Source organism: Parasteatoda tepidariorum, chromosome 1 (assembly GCF_982258835.1).
Source record: "Parasteatoda tepidariorum strain Cologne lab strain chromosome 1, Ptep-v5.0, whole genome shotgun sequence".
Classification (NCBI taxonomy): Eukaryota; Metazoa; Arthropoda; class Arachnida; order Araneae; family Theridiidae; genus Parasteatoda; species Parasteatoda tepidariorum.
Window position 1 is genome coordinate 127,687,610 of NC_141755.1, and position 27,634 is coordinate 127,715,243.

The window sequence follows — 27,634 nt, forward strand, 5'->3', positions numbered from 1 at the left end:
AAATACCAGATTTTACGCTGCCACAAATGAGAAATATGTATATACATTAGAATTGTTATCGTCACATAGATCAATAAACAGATAAATAGAAGTTTAAAAATAAAAGTATTCCATTTGAAAAATCTGAAAAGTAAAACCTAAATTACGTGTAGAATAAAATGAGCACAATTTTTTTTTATTGCAAGGAAAAAAAACTATTTTCAGTTAATATTTTGTAACTTTCAAACATATAACACGTTAGAGCAAAAAAATTGTCTCATTGAAAAAAATTATACTTAGGATAGATCACTAGGGTACCCCGGGGCGTGACTCCCTGTGTTTACCTAAACTCCCTGTGTTTTTTTTAAATGGCCGGAAAATGTATCGAATTTCGTTCCGGTTTTTCGGTTTTCCGGTTTTCTGATTTCCGGATAACGGGTTCTGTACTGTATTTTGAAACTTTCAAACATATAGCAAGTTAGGAAAAAAAAATTGTCTCAATAATAAAAATTATACTAAGTACATGAAGAAATAACAGATTTTATGGTGCCACATGTGAGAAATATGTATATACATTAAAATTGTCATCGTTACATAGATCAATAAGCAGAAAAATAGAAGTTTGAAAATAAGAGTTATTCCATTTGAAAAATCTGAAAAGTAAAATCTCATGTACCTGTAGAATAAAATTAGAACAACATTTTTTTTTTAATGCATCGATTTTGATGCAAGGAAAAAAAAACTATTTTCAGTTAATGTTTTGAAACTTTCAAACGTATAACACGTTAGAACAAAAAAAAATGCTCATTGATAAAAATTATACTAAGTACATGAAGAAATACCAGATTTTATGGTGTCACATAGGAGAAATATGTATAAGAGTTATTCCATTTGAAAAATCTGAAAAGTAAAGCATAAATTACGTGTAGAATAAAATTAGAACAACATATTTTTTAATGCATAGATTTTGATGCAAGGAAGAAAAAAAACTATTCTCAGTTGATATTTTGTAACTTTCAAACATATAACACGTTAGAGCAAAAAAAATTGTCTCATTGATAAAAATTATACTAAAGATACATCACTAGAGTACCCCAGGGCGTGACTCCATGTGTTTACCTAAAGAAGGTAAACCCCCTCAGGGGCAGATTTTATGGTGCCACATATGAGAAATATGTATATACGTTAGAATTGTTATCCTGACACAGATCAATAAGCAGAAAAATAGAAGTTTAAAAATAAGAGTTATTCCATTTGAAAAATCTGAAAAGCAAAACTTAATTTACCTGAAGAATAAAATTAGCACAAAATTTTTTTTTAATGCATAGATTTTGATGCAAGGAAAAAAAAAACTTTTCAGTTGATATTTTGAAAATTTCAAACATATAACACGTTAGAACAAAAAAAAATTTTCTCATTGATAAAAATTATACTAAGAACATGAAGAAATACCAGATTCTATGGTTCCACATATAAGAAATATGTATATACATTAGAATTGTTATCCTCACATAGATCAATAAGCAGAAAAATAGAAGTTTAAAAATAAGAGTTATTCCATTTGAAAAATCTGAAAAGTAAAACCTAATTTACCTGTAGAATAAAATTAGCACAACATTTTTTTTAATGCATAGATTTTGATGCAAGGAAAAAAAACTATTTTCAGTTAATATTTTGTAACTTTCAAACATATAACACGTAAGAGCAAAAAAAATTGTCTCATTGAAAAAAATTATACTAAGGATAGATCACTAGGGTACCCCGGGGCGTGACTCCCTGTGTTTACCTAAAGAAGGTAAACCCCCTCAGGCGCAGATTTTATGGTGCCATGTATGAGAAATATGTATATACATTAGAATTGTTATCGTCACATAGATCAATAAGCAGAAAAATACAAGTTTAAAAATAAGAGTTATTCCATTTGAAAAATCTGAAAAGTAAAGCATAAATTACGTGAAGAATAAAATTAGCACAAATTTTTTTTTAATGCATAGATTTTGAAGCAAGGAAAAAAAAAAATACTTTCAGTTAATATTTTGTAACTTTCAAACATATAAAACGCTAGAGCAAAAAAAATTGTCTCATTGATAAAAATTATACTAAGGATAGATCACTAGGGCACCCCGGGTCGTGACTCCCAGTGTTTACCTAAAGAAGGTAAACCCCCTCAGGGGCTGATTTTATGGTTCCACATATGAGAAATATGTATATAGTACAATAGAATTGTTATCCTGACATTGATCAATAAGCAGAAAAATAGAAGTTTAAAAATAAGAGTGATTCCATTTGAAAAATCTAAAAAGTAAAACCTAAATTACATGTAGAATAAAATTAGCACAAATTTTTTTTTAATGCATAGATTTTGACGCAAGGGGAAAAAACTATTTTCAGTTAATATTTTGTAACTTTCAAACATATAACACGTTAGAGCAAAAAAAAATTGTCTCATTGATAAAAATTATACTAAAAACATGAAGAAATACCAGATTTTATGGTGCCACATATGAGAAATATGTATATACATTAGAATTGCTACCGTCACATAGATCAATAAACAGATAAATAGAAGTTTAAAAATAAAAGTATTCCATTTGAAAAATCTTAAAAGTAAAACCTAAATTACGTGTAGAATAAAATTAGCACAATTTTTTTTTAATGCAAGGAAAAAAAACTATTTTCAGTTAATATTTTGTAACTTTCAAACATATAACACGTTAGAGCAAAAAAAAAATTTCTCATTGATAAAAATTATACTAAGTACATGAAGAAATACCAGATTTTATGGTGCCACATGTGAGAAATATGTATATACATTAAAATTGTCATCGTTACATAGATCAATAAGCAGAAAAATAGTAGTTTGAAAATAAGAGTTATTCCATATGAAAAATCTGAAAAGTAAAATCTCATGTACCTGTAGAATAAAATTAGAACAACATTTTTTTTTTAATGCATCGATTTTGATGCAAGGAAAAAAAAACTATTTTCAGTTAATGTTTTGAAACTTTCAAACGTATAACACATTAGAACAACAAAAAAAATGCTCATTGATAAAAATTATACTAAGTACATGAAGAAATACCACATTTTATGGTGTCACATAGGAGAAATATGTATAAGAGTTATTCCATTTGAAAAATCTGAAAAGTAAAGCATAAATTACGTGTAGAATAAAATTAGAACAACATTTTTTTTTAATGCATCGATTTTGATGCAAGGAAAAAAAAACTATTTTCAATTAATGTTTCGAAACTTTCAAACGTATAACACGTTAGAACAAAAAAAATTGCTCATTGATAAAAATTATACTAAGTTCATGAAGAAATACCAGATTTTATAGTGTCACATAGGAGAAATATGTATAAGCGTTATTCCATTTGAAAAATCTGAAAAGTAAAACCTAATTTACCTGTAGAATAAAATTAGCACAACATATTTTTTAATGCATAGATTTTGATGCAAGGAAGAAAAAAAACTATTCTCAGTTGATATTTTGTAACTTTCAAACATATAACACGTTAGAGCAAAAAAAATTGTCTCATTGATAAAAATTATACTAAAGATACATCACTAGAGTACCCCAGGGCGTGACTCCATGTGTTTACCTAAAGAAGGTAAACCCCCTCAGGGGCAGATTTTATGGTGCCACATATGAGAAATATGTATATACATTAGAATTGTTATCGTCACATAGATCAATAAGCAGAAAAATAGAAGCTTAAAAATAAGAGTTATTCCATTTAAAAAATCTGAAAAGTAAAACCTAATTTACCTGTAGTATAAAATTAGTACAAAATTTTTTTTAATGCAAAGATTTTGATGCAAGGAAAAAAAACTATTTTCAGTTAATATTTTGTAACTTTCAAACAAATAACACGTTAGAACAAAAAAATTGTCTCATTATTAAAAATTATACTAAGTACATGAAGAAGTACCAGATTTTATGGTGCCACATATGAGAAATATGTATATACATTAGAATTGTTATTCTCACATAGATCAATAAGCAGAAAAATAGAAGTTTAAAAATAAGAGTTATTCCATTTGAAAAATCTGAAAAGGAAAACCTAATTTATCTGTAGAATAAAATTAGCACAACATTTTTTGTAATGCATAGATTTTGATGCAAGGAAAAAAAAAAATTCAGTAAATATTTCGTAACTTTCAAACATATAACAGGTTAGAACAAAAAAAAATGTCTCATTGAAAAAAATTATACTAAGGATAGATCACTAGGGTACCCCGGGGCGTGACTCCCTGTGTTTACCTAAAGAAGGTAAACCCCCTCAGGCGCAGATTTTATGGTGCCATGTATGAGAAATATGTATATACATTAGAATTGTTATCGTCACATAGATCAATAAGCAGAAAAATACAAGTTTAAAAATAAGAGTTATTCCATTTGAAAAATCTGAAAAGTAAAACCTAATTTACCTGTAGTATAAAATTAGTACAAAATTTTTTTTAATGCAAAGATTTTGATGCAAGGAAAAAAAAACTATTTTCAGTTAATATTTTGTAACTTTCAAACAAATAACACGTTAGAACAAAAAAATTGTCTCATTATTAAAAATTATACTAAGTACATGAAGAAGTACCAGATTTTATGGTGCCACATATGAGAAATATGTATATACATTAGAATTGTTATTCTCACATAGATCAATAAGCAGAAAAATAGAAGTTTAAAAATAAGAGTTATTCCATTTGAAAAATCTGAAAAGGAAAACCTAATTTATCTGTAGAATAAAATTAGCACAACATTTTTTTTAATGCATAGATTTTGATGCAAGGAAAAAAAAAATTTCAGTAAATATTTTGTAACTTTCAAACATATAACAGGTTAGAGCAAAAAAAATTGTCTCATTGATAAAAATTATACTGAGAACATGAAGTACCAGATTTTATGGTGCCACATATGAGAAATATGTATATACATTAGAATTGTTACTCTCACATAGATCAATAAGCAGAAAAATAGAAGTTTAAAAATAAGAGTTATTCCATTTGAAAAATCTGAAAAGTAAAACCTAATTTACCTGTAGAATAAAATTAGCACAACATTTCTTTTAATGCACAGATTTTGATGCAAGGAAAAAAAAACTATTTTCAGTTAATATTTTGTAACTTTTAGACATATAACACGTTAGAGCAAAAAAAAATTGTCTCATTGATAAAAATTATACTAAGGAGATGAAGAAATACTAGATTTTATGGTGCCCCATATGAGAAATATGTATATACATTAGAATTGTTATCCTCACATAGATCAATAAGCAGAAAAATAGAAGTTTAAAAATAATAGTTATTCCATTTGAAAAATCTGAAAAGGAAAACCTAATTTATCTGTAGAATAAAATTAGCACAACATTTTTTTTAATGCATAGATTTTGATGCAAGGAAAAAGAAAATTTCAGTAAATATTTTGTAACTTTCAAACATATAACAGGTTAGAGCAAAAAAAATTGTCTCATTGATAAAAATTATACTGAGAACATGAAGTACCAGATTTTATGGTGCCACATATGAGAAATATGTATATACATTAGAATTGTTACTCTCACATAGATCAATAAGCAGAAAAATAGAAGTTTAAAAATAATAGTTATTCCATTTGAAAAATCTGAAAAGGAAAACCTAATTTATCTGTAGAATAAAATTAGCACAACATTTTTTTTTAATGCATAGATTTTGATGCAAGGAAAAAGAAAATTTCAGTAAATATTTTGTAACTTTCAAACATATAACAGGTTAGAGCAAAAAAAAATTTCTCATTGATAAAAATTATACTGAGAACATGAAGTACCAGATTTTATGGTGCCACATATGAGAAATATGTATATACATTAGAATTGTTATTCTCACATAGATCAATAAGCAGAAAAATAAAAGTTTAAAAATAAGAGTTATTCCATTTGAAAAATCTGAAAAGGAAAACCTAATTTATCCGTAGAATAAAATTAGCACAACATTTTTTTTAATGCATAGATTTTGATGCAAGGAAAAAAAAAATTTCAGTAAATATTTTGTAACTTTCAAACATATAACAGGTTAGAGCAAAAAAAATTGTCTCATTGATAAAAATTATACTGAGAACATGAAGTACCAGATTTTATGGTGCCACATATGAGAAATATGTATATACATTAGAATTGTTACTCTCACATAGATCAATAAGCAGAAAAATAGAAGTTTAAAAATAAGAGTTATTCCATTTGAAAAATCTGAAAAGTAAAACCTAATTTACCTGTAGAATAAAATTAGCACAACATTTCTTTTAATGCACAGATTTTGACGCAAGGGGAAAAAACTATTTTCAGTTAATATTTTGTAACTTTCAAACATATAACACGTTAGAGCAAAAAAAAATTGTCTCATTGATAAAAATTATACTAAAAACATGAAGAAATACCAGATTTTATGGTGCCACATATGAGAAATATGTATATACATTAGAATTGTTACCGTCACATAGATCAATAAACAGATAAATAGAAGTTTAAAAATAAAAGTATTCCATTTGAAAAATCTTAAAAGTAAAACCTAAATTACGTGTAGAATAAAATTAGCACAATTTTTTTTTAATGCAAGGAAAAAAAACTATTTTCAGTTAATATTTTGTAACTTTCAAACATATAACACGTTAGAGCAAAAAAAAAATTTCTCATTGATAAAAATTATACTAAGTACATGAAGAAATACCAGATTTTATGGTGCCAAATGTGAGAAATATGTATATACATTAAAATTGTCATCGTTACATAGATCAATAAGCAGAAAAATAGTAGTTTGAAAATAAGAGTTATTCCATATGAAAAATCTGAAAAGTAAAATCTCATGTACCTGTAGAATAAAATTAGAACAACATTTTTTTTTAATGCATCGATTTTGATGCAAGGAAAAAAAAACTATTTTCAATTAATGTTTTGAAACTTTCAAACGTATAACACGTTAGAACAAAAAAAATTGCTCATTGATAAAAATTATACTAAGTTCATGAAGAAATACCAGATTTTACGGTGTCACATAGGAGAAATATGTATAAGCGTTATTCCATTTGAAAAATCTGAAAACTAAAACCTAATTTACCCGTAGAATAAAATTAGCACATTTCTTTTAATGCATAGAGTTTGATGCAAGGAAAAAAAACTATTTTCAGTTAATATTTTTAAACTTTCAAACATATAACACGTTAGAACGAAAAAAATTGCTTCATTGAAAAAAATTATACTAAGGATAGATCACTAGGGTACCCTGGGGCGTGACTCCCTGTGTTTACCTAAAGAAGATAAACCCCCTCAGGGGCAGATTTTATGGTGCCACATATGAGAAATATGTATATACATTAGAATTGTTATCGTCACATCGATCAATAAGCAGAAAAATAAAAGTTTAAAAATAAGAGTTATTCCATTTGAAAAATCTGAAAAGCAAAACTTATTTTACCTGAAGAATAAAATTAGCACAACATATTTTTTAATGCATAGATTTTGATGCAAGGAAAAAAAAACTTTTCAGTTGATATTTTGAAAATTTCAAACATATAACTCGTTAGAACAAAAAAAATTTTCTCATTGATAAAAATTATACTAAGAACATGAAGAAATACCAGATTTTATGGTTCCACATATAAGAAATATGTATATACATTAGAATTGTTATTCTCACATAGATCAATAAGCAGAAAAATAGAAGTTTAAAAATAACAGTTATTCCATTTGAAAAATCTGAAAAGTAAAACCTAATTTACCTGTAGAATAAAATTAGCACAACATTTTTTTTAATGCACAGATTTTGATGCAAGGAAAAAAAACTATTCTCAGTTAATATTTTGTAACTTTCAAACATATTACACGTTAGAGCAAAAAAAATTGTCTCATTGATAAAAATTAAACTGAGGAGATGGAAGAAATACCAGATTTTACGCTGCCACAAATGAGAAATATGTATATACATTAGAATTGTTATCGTCACATAGACCAATAAACAGATAAATAGAAGTTTAAAAATAAAAGTATTCCATTTGAAAAATCTGAAAAGTAAAACCTAAATTACGTGTAGAATAAAATGAGCACAATTTTTTTTTATTGCAAGGAAAAAAAACTATTTTCAGTTAATATTTTGTAACTTTCAAACATATAACACGTTAGAGCAAAAAAATTGTCTCATTGAAAAAAATTATACTTAGGATAGATCACTAGGGTACCCCGGGGCGTGACTCCCTGTGTTTACCTAAACTCCCTGTGTTTTTTTTAAATGGCCGGAAAATGTATCGAATTTCGTTCCGGTTTTTCGGTTTTCCGGTTTTCTGATTTCCGGATAACGGGTTCTGTACTGTATTTTGAAACTTTCAAACATATAGCAAGTTAGGAAAAAAAAATTGTCTCAATAATAAAAATTATACTAAGTACATGAAGAAATAACAGATTTTATGGTGCCACATGTGAGAAATATGTATATACATTAAAATTGTCATCGTTACATAGATCAATAAGCAGAAAAATAGAAGTTTGAAAATAAGAGTTATTCCATTTGAAAAATCTGAAAAGTAAAATCTCATGTACCTGTAGAATAAAATTAGAACAACATTTTTTTTTTAATGCATCGATTTTGATGCAAGGAAAAAAAAACTATTTTCAGTTAATGTTTTGAAACTTTCAAACGTATAACACGTTAGAACAAAAAAAAATGCTCATTGATAAAAATTATACTAAGTACATGAAGAAATACCAGATTTTATGGTGTCACATAGGAGAAATATGTATAAGAGTTATTCCATTTGAAAAATCTGAAAAGTAAAGCATAAATTACGTGTAGAATAAAATTAGAACAACATATTTTTTAATGCATAGATTTTGATGCAAGGAAGAAAAAAAACTATTCTCAGTTGATATTTTGTAACTTTCAAACATATAACACGTTAGAGCAAAAAAAATTGTCTCATTGATAAAAATTATACTAAAGATACATCACTAGAGTACCCCAGGGCGTGACTCCATGTGTTTACCTAAAGAAGGTAAACCCCCTCAGGGGCAGATTTTATGGTGCCACATATGAGAAATATGTATATACGTTAGAATTGTTATCCTGACACAGATCAATAAGCAGAAAAATAGAAGTTTAAAAATAAGAGTTATTCCATTTGAAAAATCTGAAAAGCAAAACTTAATTTACCTGAAGAATAAAATTAGCACAAAATTTTTTTTTAATGCATAGATTTTGATGCAAGGAAAAAAAAAACTTTTCAGTTGATATTTTGAAAATTTCAAACATATAACACGTTAGAACAAAAAAAAATTTTCTCATTGATAAAAATTATACTAAGAACATGAAGAAATACCAGATTCTATGGTTCCACATATAAGAAATATGTATATACATTAGAATTGTTATCCTCACATAGATCAATAAGCAGAAAAATAGAAGTTTAAAAATAAGAGTTATTCCATTTGAAAAATCTGAAAAGTAAAACCTAATTTACCTGTAGAATAAAATTAGCACAACATTTTTTTTAATGCATAGATTTTGATGCAAGGAAAAAAAACTATTTTCAGTTAATATTTTGTAACTTTCAAACATATAACACGTAAGAGCAAAAAAAATTGTCTCATTGAAAAAAATTATACTAAGGATAGATCACTAGGGTACCCCGGGGCGTGACTCCCTGTGTTTACCTAAAGAAGGTAAACCCCCTCAGGCGCAGATTTTATGGTGCCATGTATGAGAAATATGTATATACATTAGAATTGTTATCGTCACATAGATCAATAAGCAGAAAAATACAAGTTTAAAAATAAGAGTTATTCCATTTGAAAAATCTGAAAAGTAAAGCATAAATTACGTGAAGAATAAAATTAGCACAAATTTTTTTTTAATGCATAGATTTTGAAGCAAGGAAAAAAAAAAATACTTTCAGTTAATATTTTGTAACTTTCAAACATATAAAACGCTAGAGCAAAAAAAATTGTCTCATTGATAAAAATTATACTAAGGATAGATCACTAGGGCACCCCGGGTCGTGACTCCCAGTGTTTACCTAAAGAAGGTAAACCCCCTCAGGGGCTGATTTTATGGTTCCACATATGAGAAATATGTATATAGTACAATAGAATTGTTATCCTGACATTGATCAATAAGCAGAAAAATAGAAGTTTAAAAATAAGAGTGATTCCATTTGAAAAATCTAAAAAGTAAAACCTAAATTACATGTAGAATAAAATTAGCACAAATTTTTTTTTAATGCATAGATTTTGACGCAAGGGGAAAAAACTATTTTCAGTTAATATTTTGTAACTTTCAAACATATAACACGTTAGAGCAAAAAAAAATTGTCTCATTGATAAAAATTATACTAAAAACATGAAGAAATACCAGATTTTATGGTGCCACATATGAGAAATATGTATATACATTAGAATTGCTACCGTCACATAGATCAATAAACAGATAAATAGAAGTTTAAAAATAAAAGTATTCCATTTGAAAAATCTTAAAAGTAAAACCTAAATTACGTGTAGAATAAAATTAGCACAATTTTTTTTTAATGCAAGGAAAAAAAACTATTTTCAGTTAATATTTTGTAACTTTCAAACATATAACACGTTAGAGCAAAAAAAAAATTTCTCATTGATAAAAATTATACTAAGTACATGAAGAAATACCAGATTTTATGGTGCCACATGTGAGAAATATGTATATACATTAAAATTGTCATCGTTACATAGATCAATAAGCAGAAAAATAGTAGTTTGAAAATAAGAGTTATTCCATATGAAAAATCTGAAAAGTAAAATCTCATGTACCTGTAGAATAAAATTAGAACAACATTTTTTTTTTAATGCATCGATTTTGATGCAAGGAAAAAAAAACTATTTTCAGTTAATGTTTTGAAACTTTCAAACGTATAACACATTAGAACAAAAAAAAAAATGCTCATTGATAAAAATTATACTAAGTACATGAAGAAATACCACATTTTATGGTGTCACATAGGAGAAATATGTATAAGAGTTATTCCATTTGAAAAATCTGAAAAGTAAAGCATAAATTACGTGTAGAATAAAATTAGAACAACATTTTTTTTTAATGCATCGATTTAGATGCAAGGAAAAAAAAACTATTTTCAATTAATGTTTCGAAACTTTCAAACGTATAACACGTTAGAACAAAAAAAATTGCTCATTGATAAAAATTATACTAAGTTCATGAAGAAATACCAGATTTTATAGTGTCACATAGGAGAAATATGTATAAGCGTTATTCCATTTGAAAAATCTGAAAAGTAAAACCTAATTTACCTGTAGAATAAAATTAGCACAACATATTTTTTAATGCATAGATTTTGATGCAAGGAAGAAAAAAAACTATTCTCAGTTGATATTTTGTAACTTTCAAACATATAACACGTTAGAGCAAAAAAAATTGTCTCATTGATAAACATTATACTAAAGATACATCACTAGAGTACCCCAGGGCGTGACTCCATGTGTTTACCTAAAGAAGGTAAACCCCCTCAGGGGCAGATTTTATGGTGCCACATATGAGAAATATGTATATACATTAGAATTGTTATCGTCACATAGATCAATAAGCAGAAAAATAGAAGCTTAAAAATAAGAGTTATTCCATTTAAAAAATCTGAAAAGTAAAACCTAATTTACCTGTAGTATAAAATTAGTACAAAATTTTTTTTAATGCAAAGATTTTGATGCAAGGAAAAAAAACTATTTTCAGTTAATATTTTGTAACTTTCAAACAAATAACACGTTAGAACAAAAAAATTGTCTCATTATTAAAAATTATACTAAGTACATGAAGAAGTACCAGATTTTATGGTGCCACATATGAGAAATATGTATATACATTAGAATTGTTATTCTCACATAGATCAATAAGCAGAAAAATAGAAGTTTAAAAATAAGAGTTATTCCATTTGAAAAATCTGAAAAGGAAAACCTAATTTATCTGTAGAATAAAATTAGCACAACATTTTTTTTAATGCATAGATTTTGATGCAAGGAAAAAAAAAATTTCAGTAAATATTTTGTAACTTTCAAACATATAACAGGTTAGAGCAAAAAAAATTGTCTCATTGATAAAAATTATACTGAGAACATGAAGTACCAGATTTTATGGTGCCACATATGAGAAATATGTATATCAGGGGTCTGTCTAGGTTTTTATGAGAGGTACCTATTTTGTGAAAATTTAGACATAATTTGTGAAAAATTAAAAATTATATTAAAAAATCAACACAAAAATATGGATTTATCGTTTCTTAAGGGATACAAAAATAAAATTTCAAGAAAAAGTATTTTGTGAAACTACCGTTTTTCCTAAAATTGAATTTGTGAAACTACCGTTTTTCCTAAAGTTGAATTTGTGAAGGTACCGCTAAACGGTAGTAAATTCGGCTTGGACAGACCCCTGTATATACATTAGAATTGTTACTCTCACATAGATCAATAAGCAGAAAAATAGAAGTTTAAAAATAAGAGTTATTCCATTTGAAAAATCTGAAAAGTAAAACCTAATTTACCTGTAGAATAAAATTAGCACAACATTTCTTTTAATGCACAGATTTTGATGCAAGGAAAAAAAAACTATTTTCAGTTAATATTTTGTAACTTTTAGACATATAACACGTTAGAGCAAAAAAAATTGTCTCATTGATAAAAATTATACTAAGGAGATGAAGAAATACTAGATTTTATGGTGCCCCATATGAGAAATATGTATATACATTAGAATTGTTATCCTCACATAGATCAATAAGCAGAAAAATAGAAGTTTAAAAATAATAGTTATTCCATTTGAAAAATCTGAAAAGGAAAACCTAATTTATCTGTAGAATAAAATTAGCACAACATTTTTTTTAATGCATAGATTTTGATGCAAGGAAAAAGAAAATTTCAGTAAATATTTTGTAACTTTCAAACATATAACAGGTTAGAGCAAAAAAAAATTGTCTCATTGATAAAAATTATACTGAGAACATGAAGTACCAGATTTTATGGTGCCACATATGAGAAATATGTATATACATTAGAATTGTTATTCTCACATAGATCAATAAGCAGAAAAATAGAAGTTTAAAAATAAGAGTTATTCCATTTGAAAAATCTGAAAAGGAAAACCTAATTTATCTGTAGAATAAAATTAGCACAACATTTTTTTTAATGCATAGATTTTGATGCAAGGAAAAAAAAAAATTTCAGTAAATATTTTGTAACTTTCAAACATATAACAGGTAAGAGCAAAAAAAATTGTCTCATTGATAAAAATTATACTGCGAACATGAAGTACCAGATTTTATGGTGCCACATATGAGAAATATGTATATACATTAGAATTGTTACTCTCACATAGATCAATAAGCAGAAAAATAGAAGTTTAAAAATAAGAGTTATTCCATTTGAAAAATCTGAAAAGTAAAACCTAATTTACCTGTAGAATAAAATTAGCACAACATTTCTTTTAATGCACAGATTTTGATGCAAGGAAAAAAAAACTATTTTCAGTTAATATTTTGTAACTTTCAAACATATTTCAACGCAACAATACTGCCCATGCATATGATTTTAGCGACATTCGTAGAATATTTGGCAACAGTTGAATTAAATATGTAAACATTAACAGAATTTAGAGCAGAATTCTTTTTGCAACATTAAAAAAAAAAAAAAAAATCACTCTAAATCTATTTATCAATTAAGAATTTATCATATTTTTTCCCCATTCCAAAAGAAACCATGTAGAAACAAAAATAAAGCAGGAATCATTTCACCATTCTAAATCATTTAATTGTAAATAAAATCTTTAAATTGAAAGAATGAATATTTTTATGAATAAACCCTTAAAGACTAAAAATATAAGGTTTTTAAAGAGAAACTATTTGTAAAGCAAAGTAGAAAATAAAACTGGTATTGTCCTTACATTTTCAAACATTTAATTTATTAAAATTTCAAAAAAAGTATAAACATGTTTATAATTTTAAAAAATTAAAAGTCTTATTTTGCACATTTTGGTTTAAGTTCACAAACACAAAATTGAAAAATAAACAACTTTGTATATCAGTTGAATACTTTTCATAAATTGAAAATATTAAGATGCAACTTAAACATTTAAATTAAAAATATTAAACTAAACATTTACTAAACATGTCAATCTGATATTTTTGTATATAAATTTAAAATGTTTTTTATTCACAAAATGAACTGTTAGAGAAAACTTTTGCTTCTTCAATCAAGAATGAAAATCCTAGTATCTATCATACAAATTAAAATATTGAAATCAATAATTTAAATCAAAGTCAAATAAATTAATAACCATGTAATTTTTGTTACACGAAGTAAGCTTGAATCAGTAGATAAAAATTGTTTAATAGTTGCTTGAAGTAAAAAAAAATAATAATGTAAAGTTTCGCAACACAAATTTATAAAATGCTTTATATGTATAGACAGAAAAATTGTATAATGCAATGCTAACAGGAATAACTTTTTATTTTTTAACCATCGTTGAACAGCCGATCCAATTTTTGGGTTTACGACTGCTAATGCTCTACTCCATAGCCTTGCAATTTTGAACCCAAACCAGAAGACAAATGAACTCCTGGATCATGTATTGGGAGATATTTGAATTTGTGGAGGACTTTTTAAGGAAACAAACCTGCATCTGTGTTAAATGGAAAGGAAAAGCACAAAGACACTTTTACAGTTAGTCTGACTGCAAGGGAGCTCAGACGTCAGCACTGTGGTCGGTGCGAGCAGAGTGCGGAATTCATATAAATTAATCATGGCTGTGATTCGAGATCGGTTCACCTCATTGGAAGGCAAAAGCTCTATTCCCTGAACCACCACGGCTGGCTCAAGAGATAACATTAGAAGACGTGGCATACATCTTATGTCATAATGCATTTTGTATAAAAAAAATTAATTAATCATACTTTTAAGTCTTCAACGTACAGCCTTGTGAAAAATTAACAAAAAAGAACTATTGACTCTGTTTTATTGGGTTTTTTTTTTTTAACTCATTTGCTGGGATTAGCCTATAAACAGAATTCAAAATTAGCAACACAGTACTAACAAATAATTAAACTACTAGCCCTAAGGACCTCAGCATTTGTGCTGCTGCTCATCATATTCGAATTCAATTTCAAGTTGCAAATTCAGTAGAAAATAAAAAACATTAAAGTTAACTTTTTTTTAAAAAAAATCCCATATCTTTGGATGGATAAAATATAAATACCTGGGTACAGTAAAATAGCTTAGCTATCCTAACAAAATATATAATAAACAAAATTGTAAAGCAAATAAAAAAATTCACTTAACATACATTTACGACCCATAATCCAATGTGTGGCTCGCATTCATAAAAACAGTTGTCTTGTATGAAGTGTTTCTTGCATGGAAGAGACATTTCTCATCACTTGGCTGAAGCAATGATCATAACTAAAATTATACAACTTCAATTCATGAATATCTTGAGTGACAGTTTCTGTACAGCAGGCATGATCTTTCCAAGGGCTACACTAAGGAAACAACAAATATTACAGTTTAGGCCTAGTGTAAGGGAGTTTATAAAGTCAATTCAACATTTAAGTTACTTAAATTCAGACTAATAACTAATCTATTGGAATTAAAATATCCAAAAATAATAAAATGAAGAGTTAGTATCTAACTCCGGAACCATTTATTCTAGTGTCCTGAAATTTGGACAGTGGATGAAAGGAGTAATTTAAGCCAAAAATAATTAAGAAAACAATTATTCTTTGAGGGGAACCGTAAAAAATCACCTAACTGTTACTGTCTCCGAATTAAACTTGCTATAAACTGAATAGTTATTAATTGAAGTAAAAAAAAATAAGTTATATACTAAAAAGCAAAATTAATAGAGAAATGTTACTAGTTTGTTAAAGAGAAGCCTAAAAAAATTGCCAAATTATTGACACCAATGATGCTTATTTAATTTTCAAAATATAACTGAAATGAAAAACAAGCTATGTAGTACTAAAAAAGCAAAATCATTGGAGAAATGACACCGAATTATTTAGAAGAAGCATAAATGCTATTATTGTTGAATTAATTTTGGTAACAGGCAATACTGATACTTTGGTATTTGGTGCAGTTTCAATAGGTACTATAAATAGGTAATGTAAATATACGAATCAAGGTAGAATTAGTGGTGGTAATAGTGTAAATAGGGATAAGTGGAGAAGAAAATTGAGAAAATTTTTTCCTATCATGAGTTAGCCTCAAGAAACAGCATCATGTCAAATGATACTGAATAGCATTTCGTAGTATCATTTGGCATCATTTAATCTGTATCATGATAGAATGAACTAATCAAAATGTTTTTTGCTTATAATAACATAAAGCCAACTGGAAGGACAAAATATAAAACTGTAACTATAATAATACAGATAAAACTGGAATTTTTTGTTAGCTTTACTGATTATGTTGGTTAATACCTTTTAGCCTTGTGCATAACTTAGTAATGTTTTTCAGCTCTAATTAATTGATTGTTTATTTTTTCAGCATGTACGAAGAACGGGGTCAGCTAGTATAAAATAAAAGGCACCAATAAAGTACATAAACAAGCACGGGTCAAGGTTTCAAACTAAAAATTGATAAAATGATTTATTTATATCATGACTTTAATAACTTAATAGTTAAATCATTACTAAAAGTAGAGTTTTAAAAAAAAAGTACTAAGAAAACTACCAATGTTTTTAAAATACTTCTTCATATGAAAGGTAATAAAAAACAATTATTTTTAAGCATGATTGTATGACATTATCATACACACTACATACAAACAAAATGACTTTTATGTAGTGATTTTAAAGAGGTAGAAGTTAAATATAGTCCGATTGATTCTTCTGTGTGTAGCTTTAAGGAAGATAATAGCCCTAAGTATTCAGACTATCAATCACCCACACTGGGAAAGCTTTCTAATAAATATAAATGTACACTGCGCCAAATAGAAGTACGACCCTAAATAACTTTTGATCAAATGATCAGATCTTCATGTTCTGAACGTGATCTTATTGGTTCGAGGAGACATCAAATATGTTAATTATTTAGTTTTAATTATATGATACTTTAAGCTACAAAATCAGGCATAAAAATATACTTTCTCTGAATAAACATACCTTTTTTCAATGGATTCAGATTTCTGTCCCTGAAAATATAGGGGCAATCTGGGAAATAGGGTCCTAATCATTTGGTATGGAGTGCGATCCAAAGCTTTGACCCCTTAATGTTAATTTTTGCAGAGTTTGCCATAACCTTTTTAACGAGTTGAAAAGTCTTTGCGCACAATTATAAAGTTGTAAAATAAAATCAGATATTTAAAACTCGATGACTCAAGAACTATCCAACAGATTTTGCTTGAATTTTGTCATGTGAAATTAGATACTTAATGTAAAAAATTTTATATTCAAAAGTTTTTCAACAATTATTAGGTAAATAATAAATATTTACTAAAAGTTTTTTTTTGCATAGAGTTCTCTTGAATTTTTCAATTCGCTCAAAAATTTTGCGAAATATGGGAAAATGAATAAAAAATAACTACCTCTCGTAAACTATTAGGACCATATTGATCACAGCCCCTATACCCTTATATTTTCGGTGTCAGAAATTTAAATCCATTGAAAAAAAGGTATGCTCATTCAGAGATGTATGGGGTCCTCTATTTCTACATGATACTAGCTAGGGCATAAATAAAATATTCTTCCTATAAAATAATGGTGACAAATGATCAACTACATCACAACATAGACAAACAGTTTAAATTAATAAAAATGGAATTTTGTCATAATATATATATATATAAAACCTGGCTACATTTAGTGTGTCCGAATTTAGAAATAATACAAAATTATTTATAATTAATGTAATGAAATTCTTTAAATAATCTTATATATAAATCTCTAACGAACCCAGAATCCGTTTCAAAAAAGAGTTGTGAACAAAAAAGGCAGAATTTGTTTCTTGCCAGTCTCAATTTCATTAAAAAAGCAGGTGTTCTGTCATTTTAAAAGAAAAAAAAATGAGGAAATAAAAGGTTTGCATTATTAAAACTTTTGTAGAAGTCAAAACATATTTTATTCAAATTATAAAAAATAATGAAAATGGAAGGAAATATTGTACTTGGTCATGTAATGAGTATTCTTTTCCTGGTATTCTTTTGTGATTTTGGCCATTTAAACACCAGTTCAACAATTCATCTTTGTTTTGGCTCAGTTGGCTTAGAGATTCTTTAATTGTTGTTAAAAGTACCAACACAATAAATTGATGAAAAAGAGCCTGCAATATCAATTAACTGTTATTCATTTAAACATGCTTAGAAAAAGACTAAAATACATTTAAATATGGGATAACATCTATATGTATATTTTGTCACAAAATTATGCTCTTTTACCCCATGACAGTAAACTCCAAACACTGTATTATGTATAGTTTGTCGAAATTAAGAACTCCCCTAGCCATTCGCCTGAACTGTTGCGGTGACTATGGTGACGAGGTATAACTATTTCAAATAGGAGTGTGAGGTCATTGTTTAGGGCACGGAAGAGTGAAGAGAAGCTACCCTCCCTGAAATGCGCTATTCTTATTTCCATAGCAGCAGTTCATATTGTAGACAGACTCCAGACAGACACAGACTCCAGAGCCAGACATTTCAAAAGTGTTTCAGCTCAAAAACAACTTCCCTCTTCCCATTCATTCAGCAGACTTGATATTAAAATTATTACTTTTGAATTTCGTCCTTTCATTACAACCTCTTTAGTTTGATTTTTGTACTCAGTATTTTGTAAATAAATTTGTCAGCAGCGAAGTGAGGTAAGTAAGTAATTAATTAGAAAATGTAAGAATATAAATATTTGAATGACGCATACTAAATATTGTCATTGTCCAATGAAAGGAATCAGTTGAACATAAAATTCTGGTCTGCATTTTGTGGCTTTACATTCTAGGTCCACAAAATGAATACTAAGTGAACTAAACATTAGTAGCTCCCTCTTTGCCTGACCACCCAACCCGAACATCTGTTCCTGCACCAAAGCTCAAGAAAAATTGGGATGGGCACAATAGGCCTTAGTCGTCCTTAGGCTATTGCACCACCGAGTTTAGTTTACAATATAGTAAAACCTATAATCATAATAACATAATGAACTGTTAAAATAACCTAATAAAATTTCCTTTTATTACTAAATAATTTATATAATATAAGCACTACTAAAACAACATATATTGAATAGACTCATATCAAAACACACAAATAGCATACCAATTGTTAAGTATGAATACTCTAAAAAACTCTGAAATAATATGCTGTTTAGATTTTTAAAAAAAACTTTTAGATACTATATTAAATTTAGTTTCAATTTTAGCTATTCTTTCAATACATACTGCTCAACATTTTTATTTTCGTCCACTTTGTCCAGTTTCTTACAGAGTTCTTATAGAATGTAGAAATATAACAAAAGGATATCTTTTGTTATATCATGCTTAGCAATAAGCAAAACATTACCTAATTAACAACCATATCAATCCATTATTGGAAACAAGTTCTGACAATTTAAACTTATTTTAAATAAATGCCAAAAAATATTTAATTTGAGAACTTAAATCTTTAAAGGGTAAAGTAATGCACTTGACAATTTTTAATTTTATAATTTTCCTGTTAGACAAGGTTCCTAACTAAAAATTACTTAGACTGGAAAACAAATTAAGAATTTTTGACTGATTTTTAAAAAAGTAATAACAATAAAATGGAAGTATTTTTGTTAACTCAGAGCTGAATGAATTCTTGGGAATGCAATGAAATAAACACATATAATAAACACACATAGAAACGTACAGAAATATTATTTGACAGAATTAAACAACAAATGCAGTTTTAAAGTGTATAAATGTAAACAAAAGAAGAAAAAGAAAAAAAGATACCATTCCGTGTTTTCCAAAGAAGTTTCTGGGAATAAATAGCGATTTATTAAAATTCAAAAATAAAATTTTAAGACCGGAAAGCAAGAAGATTAAGAATTTCAGATTAAAAAATTATTAAATGGACTAAAAAAAACTTGGTCACAAGCAGAACTTGTTGACCGGCTTGACTCGAGTGTTATATTTCTTCCGTCCGGCAATAAAACATTCCACCAAGTATAATATAAATAAATAAGACAGCATGCTGCGACCCATGTGTTATATCATTCAAACACGCCAATATACAAAACACTCACAAAATAATCGCCAAATATTCTTGGAAGCAATGCCAAAGCCAAAACTCAAAGACTTCCAGCATCGAAAAGGTTTTAAGTCACTCTAGGTTCGTAAAATATCAAAAGAATTGTATTGGTCGGAAGACGACGGATTAAACTCAAAAGTTGAAAACGTTTGCTTGAAAACTCAATAAGCATGCGTTGGCGATTAAAAAATCCCTAACCCTATTTGTTTTCGCCAAAACCCTCCATGTAACTAGATTGCTGGTTTATTCCTGCGCGCGCGTAGCCGTCGTTGGCGAAAAACGGTTTAGGCGGGAGAACATGGTACCCAGAATTTAAGCATTATCGTTTTTTTGTTGAAATTTTCTCCTTGGAGTTGCGTCATCCTTCATCATCAGTATTATATCATTTATCGTCGCGTGAAATATAGGACTTAGTTATCAACCTTTTCCCTCTTCAAATTTTTTCTAGAAAAACTACATGGACAGAATTTTGAAGATGAAATATGAAGGCACTTTTTAAATTTAGTTTAAAAAAATTTAATTCAAAGTTGAACAACTAAAAGATTGACTGCTTCAATTTAATATTCTTTGTTTTCAAGCTGAGAAATTTATAAATAAGGTTTAAATATTTTGCAAATGTTTATTTTATAAATGCAAGGAAATTAAATATATTATATTTAACATCGTAGGTACTGCGCAATTAATTAACGTAATTTTTATTACATTTAAAAAATTGTTCCGAATTCATAAAGAAGAATTCAAAAGTTTAAATTGAAGGGAAAAAAAACACTATAAATTGACTCGTTTGTGCTCTGAAGGACGGTACATTTTTTAAAAAAGTAAGAAGTGATAGCAGAAGTGAAGCTTTACTATAATTTATTATGAAGAAACAAGACATTATTGTTTAATAAAAAAATATGATATAATAATATTGTGATACATAATATGATATGATAAAAATGTAACACAGTAACACATATGATGTAATAAAATTATTTACATCTAAATTTGAAGTCAAAGAACAATAGAACAATACATTTTTACATCCAGAGTGGTAGGATACAAAAGGAAATATCCAATCGGCATACTGTAACGAATCAAGCTACATTAAAGAGAAACAATTCTTTTTTATAAAAACACAATTATTCGATAACCACTCATAAACTAAGCAAACTTAAATTAAAATACCCGTAAAGGGTTAGTATGAACCTGAAATTCAAACCAAAAACTATTCTCTTCAAAATTAACAACTTTCTGATGTTCCATAAAATGTCTCGTTCTTTTATTTTTAATTTCTCATTCAAATTTTATTTATTCCTGCTTTTGTCAGCAAGATTTTTTTCCTGGTAGATTTCTTTCTCTACCACTTTTTCCTAAAACCCATTTTCACCATCATTTCAGTTTTTGTAGTCGGACATTAATGGAATAAACAGTGAAAATCTAAAGAACGGCAGCTAAATGTCTTTGATAAAAATTATACATAACAGTAATTATTACATAAATGCAATATTAACAACTCATGCTTGTCGTTGGCGGGGTAGGTATTAGTCCCCCTCAATAATTACGAATCTCTAAAAGCCTAAATAAAAGAATATTTCAAATAAATAAAGAAAATTTTTCAAGAATTACTATCGATTTAAATTAATCAAAGTTTAAAGCAAGAAACGGAAAAAATAATCTTTTTGCTGGTATTTATTATGACTTTTTCTTATGCCTGAAATTTAGAACTATTGTCACTGTGTAATTTAATTTCGTCCCTGTTCAAAATTAAACCCAGTGACGGCCATGTTTTTCACAAAGTTTCCATTTGAGAATAGATAAATTATTTTCGGTTAAACAGAGTATTAGTTATTCGGAAATGCCTAGATAAAAAATTTCGCTCTAAATAGTGCTATGTTCAAATTTTTTGATCAAATTCTCGACAGATCTATATTATACACGATCCAATATATGATCTGGCAATCACTGAACTCGAATATTTGTTAGTTCAGGAGCTACTACAACAGTAAATTAACACAAGAGATAAAAATAATTTGAATTTAAAATTTCAATAAATAACTAACAAACTACTTTTTCCCAGTATCGACAATGGAAAATGTATATAAGCAATTAACATAAATTAGTTACGTACTTAATTAATTACTTATATTTTGTGTCCCGCAGTGGACTGATCATTAAGACACGGTTCCCAGCAGATTACCGAAGTCAAGCATCACTGACTACGGTCAGTGGGCGGGTGGGTGACCAATTGGATCAGTCTGCATAGGGACCGAGGGTGTGCGGTATTGATCCTCGTTAAACTGTTCTACCGTAAAGTGTTTGACTTCGCGTGCAGGTCATCGGACTACCGAAGCGGGGGTGCCATCCCCTCTGCAGAGGATCAAAATTGTGATGACATGTCTTCGGATCATCCTCAGGGGTGTTTGCCAGACCGCCGCCAATAGCCCATCGCGCAGCTTTAGTGCGACGCAAATTAACAACAACAACTTATATTTTGTAATAATGATTAGCTTTAATTGATTGTTGTTGTTGTTAATTTACGTCGCACTAGAGCTGCACAATGGGCTTAGCTTTAATTGAATTAATATTTTTTTGCAATAATAAAATAATTACTCAAATAATTACGATATAACTAACAAATTGATTTTCGGACTATTTTATTTTATTTTATAACCGTCGTTGAACAGCCGACCCAATTTCATGAGTTTACGACTACTAATGTTTAACTCCGTAACCTTGTAATTTTGAACCCAATCCAGAAGACAAGAAAAACTCCTGGATCAGTACCCCCAGAGGAAATGATTTGTTATGGGAACATGGAGGACTTTGTGACTCGACAGATTTAACGTGCATCAGTCACCATTTACTACACGGGGAGTCTTCGGCCGGATCGAACCCATGACCTCTCGGGCCCAGCGCTCTACCGACCAGGCTATCCCGGCCCCCTACTTTCGGACTATTATCGAAGGGAGTTGTTTATAAACATCTCATTTTATTCTCAATACCGTTTGTTCCGCAGTGGACTGATCGTTAAGACACGGTTCCCAGCAGATCACCGAAGCGAAGCATCACTGGCTACGGTCAGTGTGCGGGTGGGTGACCACTTGGATCAGTCTGCGTAGGGACCGAGGGTGTGCGGTATTGGTCCTCGTTAAACTGTACTACCGTAAAGTGCTCGACTTCGCGCTCTGGTAGTCTGGTTACCGAAGCGGGGGTGCCACCCCCTCCGCAGAGGATCAAAGTTGTGGTGGCATGTCTTCAGATCATCCTCCAGGATGTTTCCCAGACCGTCGCCAATAGCCCATTGTGCAGCTCTAGTGCGACGTAAATTAACAACAACAACAAAAACGAGAAGAAAAAAAGTTAATTTATGTCACCGAAACGAAAAATAGTGAAATTTTTCTCATACGTTTTTTGTTATGTGTGACAAATTTTTTTCTTCTCATTTCTAGTTCCCTGAACAAACGTGAATTTTAAAATTTACATGAATTGTTTATTTTCATATTTTTTGCATCTTAGTTCTGTTTCTCCTGTTTTATTTAGACCGGAAAATAATCAAAATTGCGGTTAGATTGGAGATAAATCCTACTTTTGTAGTTGTCATGCAGCGTTTGAAAATTGTCATGTTGTACAGAGGACCAGTTGAAATTTGAACAATTTTAACTAGTCGAAAAATGCATATAACATGAAATTAATTAATTAATTAATGCATATAACATGAAATTAATGCATCTAACATGAAATTTTAATTACAGGATTTTATATTTTCTTTTGTATACTATTAGTTTCTAATTTTTACGTTTCAATTCCAGATTTGATTTCCTGTTAAGTAGGAATGTGCTTCAAATATAAATTCTGCGAATAAAAAGGACTCATTTAATAAACTTTTTTTTTTTGAAATTTCAATACTTAATGAATTATATACCAATATTATGAGGGGAATTATACCACTTTATGGTATATTCTCTATACCCTACCAGATCTCCGAATGACAAAATGGTATTTTAAAGAAGTAAATTCCTGCTAGAGTTTATGTACATTTACTGCAACTAAAAGAATTTTGTTTATCTTGATTTTTCTACAGGAGCCCTACACCTGTGTGTACAGTGCACAAAATAAAAAATAAAAAGAAATCCCCCCGCATAACTTCCGTTCTTATTATCGGGTTTTCAAGAACTAAGTGTCAATCTTAATGGTTCCAGGGTGTGACTTCAAATAATTAGTGCTAACTTACTTCACAGTAACAGTTAGAAATCAGACACAAAAACGTACTTTTATAAACATAAAGGGGAGAGTCGGGTAGCCCCGCTCACTTAAGGAGTATTGCTTATATTTCTGTATAATACTGAGTAATAATCAACATTTTTGTATGTTTCTATTGTTTTATCATCTAATTAAATAATGCAAAAAGAATAAACCAAAAAAAGAATAGTTAAACTTAAAAAAACAGAAATTTAAAAAAACATGTTTTTCAGCTCTTTTCAAAATGCGTCTGGTAGCCCAGCCCAGTTACAAAAATTGTGTTTTTTGGCTATTTTTTTCAGGTGTAAATGAGAATGATCAATGTATTGACATAGATAAACCTCATTTATCATTTTTATCACAAAATTATTTTATTTATTACATATTTATATACTTTTAGTGAATTCTATCGTTTAATAACAACAAATGTAATACTTTTTATCATTATTAACGTATATTAATATATTATAATATTAATATATATTTATATTAAATATTTAACGAAAATAATTTAATTTAAGTAACAATAATTAATAACAATAGTTAATTTTAATTAAATATTATCATGTTTTTAGGGCATGAATCTGAATTGAACAACCGGATAATGCTCACTCTGGTTATTGTTTCCATTTTTAAAAGCGCTATATGTTGAGCCAGTTTAAATTAAATATTATCATGTTTTTAGGGCATGAATCTGAATTGAACAACCGGATAATGCTCACTCTGGTTATTGTTTCCGTTTTTAAAAGCGCTATATGTTGAGCCAGTTTAAATTAAATATTATCATGTTTTTAGGGCATGAATCTGAATTGAACAACCTGATAATGCTCACTCTGGTTATTGTTTCCATTTTTAAAAGCGCTATATGTTGAGCCAGTTTAAATTAAATATTATCATGTTTTTAGGGCATGAATCTGAATTGAACAACCGGATAATGCTCACTCTGGTTATTGTTTCCGTTTTTAAAAGCGCTATATGTTGAGCCAGTTTAAATTAAATATTATCATGTTTTTAGGGCATGAATCTGAATTGAACAACCTGATAATGCTCACTCTGGTTATTGTTTCCGTTTTTAAAAGCGCTATATGTTGAGCCAGTTTAAATTAAATATTATCATGTTTTTAGGGCATGAATCTGAATTGAACAACCTGATAATGCTCACTCTGGTTATTGTTTCCGTTTTTAAAAGCGCTATATGTTGAGCCAGTTTAAATTAAATATTATCATGTTTTTAGGGCATGAATCTGAATTGAACAACCGGATAATGCTCACTCTGGTTATTGTTTCCGTTTTTAAAAGCGCTATATGTTGAGCCAGTTTAAATTAAATATTATCATGTTTTTAGGGCATGAATCTGAATTGAACAACCTGATAATGCTCACTCTGGTTATTGTTTCCATTTTTAAAAGCGCTATATGTTGAGCCAGCTTAAATTAAATATTATCATGTTTTTAGGGCATGAATCTGAATTGAACAACCGGATAATGCTCACTCTGGTTATTGTTTCCGTTTTTAAAAGAGCTATATGTTGAACCACCTCATGTGACATTTGCCATGTGACATTTTTAGCAGCAATCATTGGTCAATTTTCTAACGTTGCCATTCGGGGAGTTGTAATGAGGCTTTTTTTTGGTGCCGTGTAAGAGAAATATATATATATAGATTTTTATTTATTTAAATTACCATTGATTTACAATTGTTTTACTCTATAGAAAAGCGTTTTAAAAGCACAAACATAAAAAGCAAACACGGGGTTTCAGATAGCTTTGTGATCTTTGAGCTAGTAAAAAGTAATTGAATGTGCAGTATAAGTTGAAACAGAACAGTCTACAGTTTTATTTGTAACAATGGCTAATGCTGAAGTCATGCGAGAAAATCATTTTCCGCAAAAACATAAGTATTTTTTTTTTAATTTAAATTTTTTTTCTAGAAAGCTTACCGAGTTTTAGAAAAAAGTAACGATTTAACCTCCTGCAGCTGAAAGCCTCCACACGGTTTTTTTTATAGGTAGTCCGATTAGACCACTATGACGGTAAACCAGTTTGCAAAAAGAGCCCTTTAATACAAAATCTAGTAAAAAATAAAAAAGTGGTAGCAAATGTATGTCTAAAAATTTGTTCATTTTTTGTGAATATGATTGGTTTATCTTATTTACTTGTCTACCACTACAGATTCGTTTCTTAAATATCTATAATAAATTTCTCTTAGTCACTCTTAAATTAGTATTTGGGTTCATGCGCACAACTGGTTCACGTTTTAAATAGTCTACGCAGACCCAAAACCGTGTGGAGGCTTTCTGATGTAGGAGGTAATGGTTAGAGTCCCCTTGCCGTCATTTTAACCGTGGGAGGTTCTCGAGGCCTTCCTCTCCGTGTAACGCAAATGAGGATTAACTCCATCAGATAAGTCCTCCACGAAGGCAAAATTTCTCCCAATACTCGATCCGGGAGTTCCCTTGTCTTCTGGATTGAGTTCAAAATGACTAGGCTGCTGGAGTTGAATATAAGTAGTTGTAAACCCATAAAACTGGGTCGGCTGTTCAACGACGGTTATAAAATAAAATAAAATAGTAAGATGATTGACGATTTAAAGAGATCTGTCTAGGAAACGTATTTACTCTTGCCAAATTATTTGTAATGTTCCTCAACAGATGTCGCTGCTGAAACTATATTATAAGAATATTTTAAAAGCTGTAATGCATAGCAACCGTTTTGAAACAAATGCATGATTGAAATTTAAAGATTAAACTAAATAGAGAATTTTAAGAATGCTTTAACTATCAAAAAAAAAGTTTCAATTACAAAACAATAATTTTAATTTAAAATTGTGATTTTTTTTTCTTTTGATCTTTAAAATGACAAAATAAATGTAACAGATTTTGTTTATAAATGTAGTCATTCATCAATTATGACAAAATATTCACGTTTAATCCTCTATTAAAATATATAAGTTAAGCTAAAAAATCTATGTACTCATTAAAAAAAAAAATTTTTATAAAAAGATTTCTTTATACAAAATTTCTTTATAGAAAATCTGATAATGTCAAAGATACTGTAAACATATTATGAGAAAAAAAAATACTAAAATGTTTACTTAAATCTGTACTTTCAATCTCAAGAATCAAAAGATTTTTGAAAATGTGGTTTCAAATGTGTTATTTAGCACATACCAAGAAAGAAAGTAATTTCGT

At 28.4% G+C, this 27,634-nt stretch overlaps 1 pseudogene across 1 annotated transcript in view; it reads right to left on the reverse strand.

Annotated features, from left to right (window-relative positions):
• Positions 1 to 20,212, reverse strand: part of LOC147816917 (folate receptor gamma-like) — a 122,047-nt pseudogene extending 101,835 nt beyond the window's left edge. Inside the window, exons 1-3 of the transcript XR_015429500.1 lie at positions 19,926 to 20,212; positions 18,129 to 18,284; positions 15,310 to 15,505 (exon numbers count right to left, since the gene is read on the reverse strand). The product of XR_015429500.1 is annotated as a folate receptor gamma-like (transcript). The remainder of the gene's footprint in view (positions 1 to 15,309; positions 15,506 to 18,128; positions 18,285 to 19,925) is intronic.
• Positions 20,213 to 27,634: the final 7,422 nt, after the last annotated feature.